General features: G+C 39.5%; 1 long non-coding RNA gene across 26 annotated transcripts in view; it reads left to right on the top strand.

Annotated features, from left to right (window-relative positions):
• Nucleotides 1-7,335, top strand: part of LOC133051943 (uncharacterized) — a 77,192-nt gene extending 69,857 nt beyond the window's left edge. For 17 of the 26 annotated variants that reach the window (XR_009691955.1, XR_009691957.1, XR_009691945.1 and 14 more), the window contains 3 exons: nt 552-5,014; nt 5,499-6,399; nt 6,580-7,335. This is a non-coding gene — a long non-coding RNA (uncharacterized LOC133051943). The remainder of the gene's footprint in view (nt 1-551; nt 5,015-5,498; nt 6,400-6,579) is intronic. The other 9 variants (XR_009691962.1, XR_009691969.1, XR_009691963.1 and 6 more) reach the window with 7 other exon arrangements.
• Nucleotides 7,336-10,258: the final 2,923 nt, after the last annotated feature.

The following is a 10,258-nucleotide window of genomic DNA, read 5'->3' on the forward strand; positions in this document are numbered from 1 at the left end:
GAATCAAGTGAAAGTGAAGTCGCTCAGTTGTGTCCGACTCTTGTTGTGTGCGACCCCGTGGACTGTAGCTTGCCAGGCTCCTCCGTCCATGGGATTTTCCAGGCGAGAGTACTGGAATGGGTTGCCATTTTCTTCTCCAGAGGATCTTCCTGACCCAGGGATCGAACCTGGATCTCCTGCATTATAGGCAGACACTTTACTGTCTGAGCCACCAGGGAAGTCTTATTTTGAATCAAAGCAAATTAAATTTGGATTTCATTTTGAGTGTTTTAAGAAGGGGATGCTTTTGATGGTCACTGCGGTAGTAGTAAGTTATGGAAGATTTTCAGATTAGTCAGGGAAATCAGTTAGAAGGATAATATAGTAGTTAAGATGATAAATGATCTAAGGCTGGAAGGAGTGACAATGAAGATAACCTCTTAAATACAATGTTAAACAAATTATAGATATAATTAGAACATGGGAAAATTTAGGCTTTCAGACTGGCAAATGGGTATCCTCCATCCCCACCTCCACCTTCATGAAAGATCCTTGCATGTTTTTTTATATAGGTGTTGCTGTTGGTTCCTTCAAGACCAGGGCTTGGCTGCACAGATTTTGCAAGTTCCTTTAGGGGGTGGGACAGCCATATGTGAAATGTTGACTCTAAGAAAGACAACTGAAGAGCCACAGACTTCTCATAGTGTTACTAAGTTCTTGATCCTTCTCATCAGTAGCAGGGCTACCCACACTGTCACGTATCTTCCAAAATATTTTTTACCAAAACTGGAGGCTTTTATATTTAAAACCCTCTCAGGGAAGAAATGACCTTGGTTGTTATTGTCTCAATGCTTTATTTTGTTTAAGGATTTTTGAATGCTTATGGTTATATCTCCTGGTAAAAAATATTTACAATAATTAAAAATATAAATATATCTGGAATTTATTTTCTTGTTTCTCAAAGCAATATAAATACAATATTTGGCAAATTCTCTCCTTAAGGCTCAGAGGATTCAGAGAATGGCTTTCTGTGACTAGAATAATTGATTGGAGATTATGTTTAAGTAGACCTTTTGTATTTTCAGTGAACCTTATGAAACTAGCCATACTGAAGAGCAGTGGAGGGGAGAAGGGTTGGAAGAGGAAACCCTGAGCAGGACAGCAAAACAGTACAGTGACAGTTTGGGCCTTACACTCAGATCTAGCCTCACACTTACAATGTAGTTTTGAGCATGGTTTTGCACCTCTTTCTGGTACTTTATTTCTTCTTATGTAAAATAGAATTAGTGATATCTTTTTGCAATGATGAGTGGGGGTGGGAATATAAGGATTTAATGGGATTATTTATGTAAATTGCTTGGAACAGATGTGGGATATGCTGAATGCTATATGAACTGTAGTTGCTGTTGATAATAATGTTGACCTTGACAAGGATTTAAAAAACATAGTTAACTAAAGGTACTTAACATTTTATATTGTCAATAAGGATGTTGGGGTTTGCAAAAGAAAGTAAAGCTACCTGATCTCAAGGTTTTCAGTGGCATGCTAGAGGGAAGTCAGTTTCCTGCTGTTATTTTTCTTTTTCCCTCTGTCAAATAGGTTGGGAAACCAGATGACTTTCGTCCATGCCCTGATCACTAATCTATTGCATTTGCTCTTATTTCCAAATATAAAACTGTTGAAATTTTGTATAATACCTAAACTGAATAAAGTTATCCTAAAAAATGTAGAAAAATACTTTGGAATTGGTCAAAACTGGATTTGAAACCTATTACTAGCTATGTGATCTAAGGCATGTTACTTAACCTAATTGAACCTCAGTTTCTTCATCTAATATATAATAATTAATTTTCAGGGTGTTCATGAGGATATTGTAAAGTGTGTGTTATAAGCACGCTATAAATTACAGCTATCATTGTTAGTTCTTGGAACATTCACCGCATGACAGAAACAACAGCAGGCCCTGGTGGCTGGGAGGACTTCATGGATCCAACAGCAACCTGAAGAAATCCTACTCGGATGGATATAATACAACCTGCTAAGTGTCCTAGCACTTATCAGGTTGTATTATCATTGTCCGTGTCTATGGCTCTCGTCTACCAGACTCTAAATTCCTTACAGGCAAGGACAGTGCCTTATTCATCTTTGTATTCGCGGTGCCTAATCCGGTGCACATTGTAGGCCTCATTAAATGTTTGTTGAATGAAAAAATGAATCATCAACAGACATTAATTGGGCGCCTGCTCTGTGATCTCCATGGGCTCATCTTGTCCCCGCCAGTTGCCTACAACGTCCAAGCTGTCTTCAATATGCTTTCTTCTGAAGCTCACTCCTGTCTTCTAATTCTTTTGCCAAGAACTTTTCTGTGTAGTGCAAAGACAGCAAATATACTTCATCTCAAGTACCATCTCCAGTTGATTGATAGTATCTGTCTTTATTATGTTCTATAAAAAATAGTTCTGAAGCCAGGTGTCAACTCAGTATGAAAGAGGATTATAACTAATTAGTGATGTTTGCTGGGGGTGGGGGAAGGGGATTAGCAGCATAAGTGCCATATATATGTCATATTTAATATTGTGTTTTCCATGAAATACTCTGTTTCCATGCCTGTATTTTAGTCTTGGCTACTTGCAGATGTTGCATTGCCGCTGCTGCCACCACTGCTGTTACTACAGTTGCTACCAGTTGTTCCTTGGGTAGGACCAGAGTGATCATTGATCAGAAACTCATCCTCACAGTCTGGGGTTTGCTGCTGTTGCTGGTATTCAGTTTTCCCCTTTCAACTTTACCTCAGCTAACCCCTTACCTACATTAACAGGTAGGCCTTTAGTTTATGTTCACCACTCAACAGGCTCATATTTCCTTTTTCTTATTTACTGTGATTAATCATTATTGCTTCATGAGAAGCCTTCTTTCTATTAGATGTGACAACTAGAATACAAGTTAAACCATTCCATCAAGGCCCTACAGTGAATCATATAAGTTCCCCTTTAATATAGGAGAAAATTGAGCATACTCACACACTATGAGGCAGGGAGAAGGCAGACATTGTACATATGGGAGAGAGATGATAACTTATGGCTCTTAGAACATAGGCGGAGGGTTAGCCTTAGATCAAAGGAGTTACCTCTTTACTGGGGTATAGTGATAAGAATAGGAGTTAGAAACAGTACCTGATAAGGGTGTTGGAGATTTGTAATTGTAGAGGTGGGTGAGAGGAAGCTGACCAGGGACAGGATTACAGAGACAAGAGTCTTAAGAAATATCCAGGCCATATCAAAGTGAGCAACTAGTTTGAAACTTGATTAGAGACTCAGGAAAAGAAAAGGTAATCTTGAGCCATTGTCACAAGTAGCATTTGGTTGCCTAGAATTGATCTTGATTGATTGAAGGATAGGGGCTTCTCAGGTGGCTTCTCAGTGGTAAAGAATCTGCCTGCCAGTACTGGAGATGCAGGTTCGATCCCTGGGTCAAGAAGATCCCCTGGAGGAGGGCATGGCAACCCACCCCAGTATTCTTGCCTGGAGAATCCCAGAGACAGAGGAGCCTAGTGGGATACAGTCCAGAGGGTCACAAAGAGTCAGACATGACTGAATGAGCATGATTGAGGGATGAACAGCTAGCAAGAGAAGAGTTACACACCAGTGAATTTGAGGATCCAGACTGTATATGAAAGGAAGGTCAGAGTCTACATAGAAAAAGTGGCCTTAGTGTGATCAAGATGGGTGCTGAGTCTTTGGAAAACTGGTATGATAGGATCTATATCAGAGACTGAACTTTGGAATGGTAAAATTTAAAAACTGGAGTGATCAAGATACCTGTGATGCTAGGATGTCAGATGGTTGTTTACTTGGGTATTGAAATGACCCAGGATTATAGCAAAAGCTGGGCTAGGAATGAACACTGAGGGCTAGATAAAATAGGTTTCAGTGACTGAAGAATGATCTGGGGATTGGCACATGACAACTGTGCAGGTTCAAGAGAAGAAAGGATGCAGTGGGATAGTAGTATGAGCCTCAGAAGAGTGGTGGAAATTACTAGAAGATGCAAAAACTGTTGTTTGCCCATTGCACTGAGGTTTTGGCTGGCAGAATGAACATCTAAAATGATTCCTTTCTCTATTAAGTGCTTATTCTATGCCTGACATTTTGCTGTGTGCCATGTATTTCTCCCTTTTGGTCTGTCACATATCCTGTGTGAAAATGAGCAGCAATTCCAGGTGAGGGTTAGGGTTAGGCTGCTGGCCCTTAGCACTGGTGGAATCCTGTTGCCATCTCCTAACTCTTTGAAAGAGCAGAAGGCTGGTCATCTGAAAGTGTCAGAAAAAGATTTATTTAGGATCAGAATTTCTCCTTGACCTTGATGTAGCTTGATTACATGGTACATGCTTTTGTTGGCTGTGTTCCATAATATACTTTGGCCTCTGAGCCTCTGAGTTGAGGAGTGAACTAGAACTGTCCTTTGAAAAAGATAGGCACAGTTCTTTAAAAACACATATTAATTAGAAACAAGACACAGTCCTATTATCTAATTGAGCTTTTAAGATAAAGAGTAGACAAAAGAAAGCCCTCATCAGTGGATGAATAACAAAACCACTTTGTAAAAGCCATTTAGGGTCAGGACAAATCCAGTTTAGTGGCCCTATTGTAGATGTTCCCTGTGTTGTTGGGAAGGAGGGCTGGAAATTGATGCAAAGAGATAGCCCTTAGGACTTGGAAGGTAAAATTTAGGGTGAGTGTCTATGAGCCCTCTGACACCGCATGCAGTCCTTTTTCTTTTCTTATAGTCTTCAAACGAGTCAATATTCCAATGAAGGTTTAGAGCTAGTGTGTTAGAGTCACCAGGCCTTCAGACAGCCTATCCCCTCCTGTGGGAGCTGCTGTATATTTATTCCTCAGGAGGAGCTGGTAGAAGACTTCATGAAGGAGAAGAAAAGGAAAAAAGTCAGAGGACGACTACAACCTCTCTTCGTCTCAGCTTTGCAAAGCATGACTCAACAGAGAGATCACACTCTTGAAGACTCTCCAGACCACAGGTTGCTCTTTTCAATTGCATACTTAGTCCTCTCAGTTCCTTTCTGTTTTCAGAAGTTGTACTCCATGTGTATATATGAACTATCACTTCCCATAAAAAGGACCCCATGTAGTCAAAAATTGCCAGATCTCCAATGCTGAAATATAGGCCCCCAGAGATGAGTTTTAAGTTTCAGCAACATAAGACCCCAACTTTATGGAAGGCAGTTAGTTGACTTGAAAGAAACCCCAGCCCCTGTGTTCATAATCCTTTTTCTTTCAGTCCCATGACTGAGATATCACTGATTAAAACAAACAAAAGCCATAACTTTCTACTTCCTCTGGCACTAGGAGTTATTCTCCTTCACTAGCACTTCTTTCCATCTGTTAAGAACCAAGGAGGTATGAATGCTAAGGTTGGGGTTGAATTTGTCATAATTACTGCTTTAGTTGGGGAATACTCATGTTAATCAGCCTGATACCAACTCCTATCTTATCTCCTGGCAGCCACCGCAGACACTAACCACAGCCAGCAACTGGACCTCCACCCCAGGATTTACTATTGATGTCTCAACTGATTATGAAATCAGTAGGAGAGCTTGTATCCCTTTCTAGCTTGCTCATCAGAGATTTTAAGATTTGCATACATGTGGTATGTAAGGACACAAATCTTATGGGTTAATAGTAAACTGTCAGGAGTCCTGGTTACTTTTTGTCTCTTGGAAATGGGAAAGATAGGGTATGGGAAAAGTGGAAAGTCTTATACCTTTCAGATATTCTCAATGATTGCTCAGGGCACCCATAGTCACATCTTCTGATGCCTTATCTTATATCATGCCTCTCCTTTCTTCAGAATTGCAGTGCGCTCCTTGCTCTCTAGCCACTTTTCATTTCCTGCTCCACACTGATGGGTTTCAGCAAGTGTTTTTTCTTTTTCTTCCCCCAGGCCACATGTCTGTAACAGGCCCCAGCTGGGAAGAGCTTTATTGTGAATGAAGCTTCAGTGAATGTTGGGAGTGACGTCATGTTTTTCTCTCTGGATATGTGGAGAGAAGGAGTGCAGTGCAGAGAGGAAGGAGAGGGAAACTATGATATCCCATTATAAAGTAACAAATGCTTGACATTTTAGTGGGTATTAGACCTAAAAGCCTACATGATTGAAGGAAGCAAACCATGATCTCTGTTGTTTGTGAGTGAAGATAGGAATGAACTCCTTATTTCCTTGAAGAATGAAGGAAGGGAGGGAGGGAGAGAGAACTGAAGGAGGTCATAAAATCCTTTACTTAATTGGAGGAGGCACTGAGACTCGCTTCATGAACTTGTACTTTTTAAAGGTAGCTTGAAGATAAGTTGTGCTGCACTATTTCTGTTGCTACTCGTGAGAGTCACTACCAGCCTCTCTTCTCAGGTAGGTCTGCCTTTGTGGAGGTTTCTGTTGACTTTTATAAAGAAAGAACCCAGAAAAAAGTTTGCAACTTAGAAGAACCCTCTGGTTCAATGACAGGGTGTTAAAGGGGTTGAGGACAGAGGAAATGGCACAAATAGTATCATATAGCTCCATTTTTATTTTATTTTTTCTTTTTAATAGGACTAATGGGCCAGAAACCTTGGGCAGAATGACTTCAGGCAACCCCAAACACCAGATATTGGCATAAGGAAACAGTACAATGAAAAGTCAATACTTGGACCTTTGTCATTCCACAGAGCATGATGTACTATCTAAAACAAAAAAGAAGAGCTGCTTTGGAGAAGGGCTTTAAAAGATTGTTTCATCAGAAGAAAGATTTAGAAGAGGGGAAACTTCCAGTTACATAAGATGGGCATTTTAGCATTTAAAGACGTCTTTTCCCTGTGTAGGTCATTGAGATTGATACCAGGAGCAGACTGTGGCTGACAAGGCCAGTTTAACTAAGCGGTTTCATGCTCCTAGAGAGATGCTGTCACTCTCTTTCTCACTTTGGCGAATATTCATCTGCAATGAGTCCATTACCTGAAAGAGCAAGAGAACAACAACCATAGAGGGGGACAACAGTATGGCCTTCTGAGTGAAGACAGCAGCGGAAAATGTCATGAGATTGACTGCATTGGGCTGGGCTTGTTCTTTAAAAAAAAAAAAAGTCTTCTTTTTGATGATGAAAGTAACAGGTGGTCATAGTTAAAAAAATAAAGTGAAAGGTATAAATTAAAAAGTAAAGAATATCTATAATTTTAACAACCCAGAAAATCTTAACATTTGCATGTTTCCTTTTACAACTTTAAAAAAGTGTAACAGTTTAAAATTGACATTGTATTTGTTACTCTCCAACTTTCTCATTTAAAAATAAATAAGCATTTTTCCATGTCATTAGAATTACTTAAAACACAATATTAAGTGTCACATAATATTTCATATGAAAAATCCACCAAGCAACTGAGAACTCTTTTAAGTTGTTGAAAAATCACATATACAAACCAACAGCATACAGAAGATTTAAACAATACAAATTACAAGCCTTACAAAATGTGAATGGAAATATATACACTTCTGACTTGAGTTACAGAACACACAATTCATTTGAAGTACATTTGGAATGCTTACAAGAACTGATTCTTGGGAGAGAGAGCAAGATGGCAGAGAGTAGGACGTGAAGCTCACACTCTGTCATAAATAAAACAAAAATACATCTACATGTGGAGTAATTTTCACAGCATATCTATTGAACACTGGCAGAAGACCTCTGACTGCTAAAAAGGCAAGAAAGTCACAATGTAACTGGGTGGGAATAAGGAAAACAAGAGAGGAATCAAGATGGGACCTGCACCCCTAGGAGGGAACTGTGAAAGAAGAAAGGTTCCTGCATCCTGGGAAGCCCCATCACTAGTGTGGCCAAGAACAGAAATGGAGTTTGACAGCCTCAGAGGAAAATGCAATAGCCATTTCTCTGCAGCCAGAGCACAGGGAGAACTGCACAGATGGTCAGTGCTGATGTCCTGCACTCCTCAGCCTGACACACAGATCTTCCAGTGCTGGTGGAGGCTGAATGCTGAAACTTGGGCTTCAGAAATAAAACCCTGGGAGAGGACTGGGATAGGCTATGGGTAGACAGGCTGGGGGAGGGGCAGGAATCCAGTGCAACAGTGGCTGGGAGTGTAAGCAGAGGAAGCCTGGGCCACCTTAGAGGCCAGTTGCCATTGTTTGTGGTGGGTATGAGGGGAGGGATGGTACTGGATTATAGACTTTTTCCCTGTGTGAATGCTCACAGAGGGCAGGACAGTGCCGACACAGGCTCTGGGGACTGTTGCAAATCACCACCACCTGCCCAGAAACCAGGAGTGGTTCTGGACCCCTGCTGCCACCCACCCAAACTCCAGGAGTGGTTGTAAACTCCTGTGCTACCATCCCATGTCCCAGGGGTGCACCTTTTACAACTTTAAAAAAGTGTAACAGTTTAAAATTGACATTGTATTTGTTACTCTCCAACGTTCTCATTTAAAGATAAATAAGCATTTTTCCATGTCATTAGAATTATTTTAAAACACAATATTAAGTGTCACATAATATTTCATATGAAAAACCCACCAAGCAACTGAGAGCTCTTTTCAGTTGTTGAGAAATCACATATACAAACCAACCCCAAGCAGTGCCTGAGAACCACAAGATCAGGCACCCACCACTGCATCTGCCCACCCCCTATCAAGGGGAAAACAGCACAGGCTGAGGAAAGAGGCAAAAGATATAAATAATTCTTCAAGACCACAATTGATATATCTCCTAAACTTAGTAAGGTAAATTTAGGTGAAATAGAGCAGAGGAACCACTCCCAGTTAAAAGAATGAGCATTTCCCTGAAAAAAATTAACAATGAAACAGGCCTCTTCAGTATAACAGACACAGAGTTCAAAAGGGAAATAATGAAGATACTGAAGGAATTAAGAAAGGCTATCTACAGAAATGCAGATTACTGTAAAAAGGAACCAGAAGCTATAAAGAGGAACAAAGAAAAATTCAAAAACTCATTTGCAGAGACAAAAGCTCAACTAAAGCCAATGAAAATCAGAATGAACAATGCAGAAGAATGAATAAGTGACCTGGAATATAGAATAATGGAAATCATTCAATCAACAGCAGACAGAAAGCCAAATTGGAAAAAAAAAAAAAATGAAAGCAATATAAGAGACCCATGGGATGATATAAAGTGTGGCAAACTATGCATAATAAGGATTCCAGGGAAAGAAAGAGAAAGGGGGATCTAAAATATATTTGAAGAAATTATGCCTGAAAACTTCCAAAACCTAAAGAAGGAAACAGAAGTCCAGGTACAGGAAACACAGGATGCTTCTTTATCCCAAACAGTATAAACCCAAGCAGATCTACACCAAGACATTTTAACTGAAATGGAAAAAGTTAAAGATGGGATTCTTAAGGAAGCAAGAGAAAAACAGAGTTAATTATAAAGGAACCCCCATAAGCATAACAGCTGATCATGCTACAGAAATGTTGCAGGCCAGAAGGAAGTGGAAAGGTATATTCAAAGTCCTGAAAGGGGAAAATCAACAACCTAGCATTCTCTACCCACTTAGAATAGGAGAGAGGAAGAATTTCTCAGAGAAGCAAAAAATAAGAATACAGCAATACTAAACCTATCCTAAAGGAAACACTGGAAGTTCTCTAAATAGAAAAGAAGTAAAAATCCATAGGAAAGAGAAAATCATAATTGGAAAATAAGTCAATACACAGATTTGAGGGAAAAAAAGATGTGTAAAAGTAATAACAATGAAAAGAAAAAAAAAAAAAACCATGACGGTGTAAAAGAGGACATAAAAATCATGAAATTTGGGGGTAGACAGTAGGAAAATGTAGATTTTTTCCGCCATAATGTGTTTGAGCCTATATTACTACTAGTCTAAGGCAAGTAGATATAGGTAGGGGTTTACATAGACAGAGTAACCACAAGTCAAAAGCATACAATAGATTAAAAAAGAAAAAAAAGAACATAAGAATAATATGAGAGAAAATCAAGCCACAAGAGGAAAAACAGAAAAAGAAAAGAACAAAGAAGAAGAATCAATGAGAAAAAAAGGTTTAAAATGGCAATAAATACGTAACTATCAATAATTACATCAAATGTCAAGAGACTAAGTGCTCCAAAAGACACAGAGTAGCCACTTGGGGGGAAAAAAAAAAAAAACTGAACCTATGACATGCTGCCTACAAGAGATCCACTGTAGGGCAAAGAACACACACAGAATGAGGCTATGGAAAAATATTTTATGCAAATAGAAATGATA

The sequence above is a fragment of the Dama dama genome, chromosome X (assembly GCF_033118175.1).
Source record: "Dama dama isolate Ldn47 chromosome X, ASM3311817v1, whole genome shotgun sequence".
Taxonomy (NCBI): Eukaryota; Metazoa; Chordata; class Mammalia; order Artiodactyla; family Cervidae; genus Dama; species Dama dama.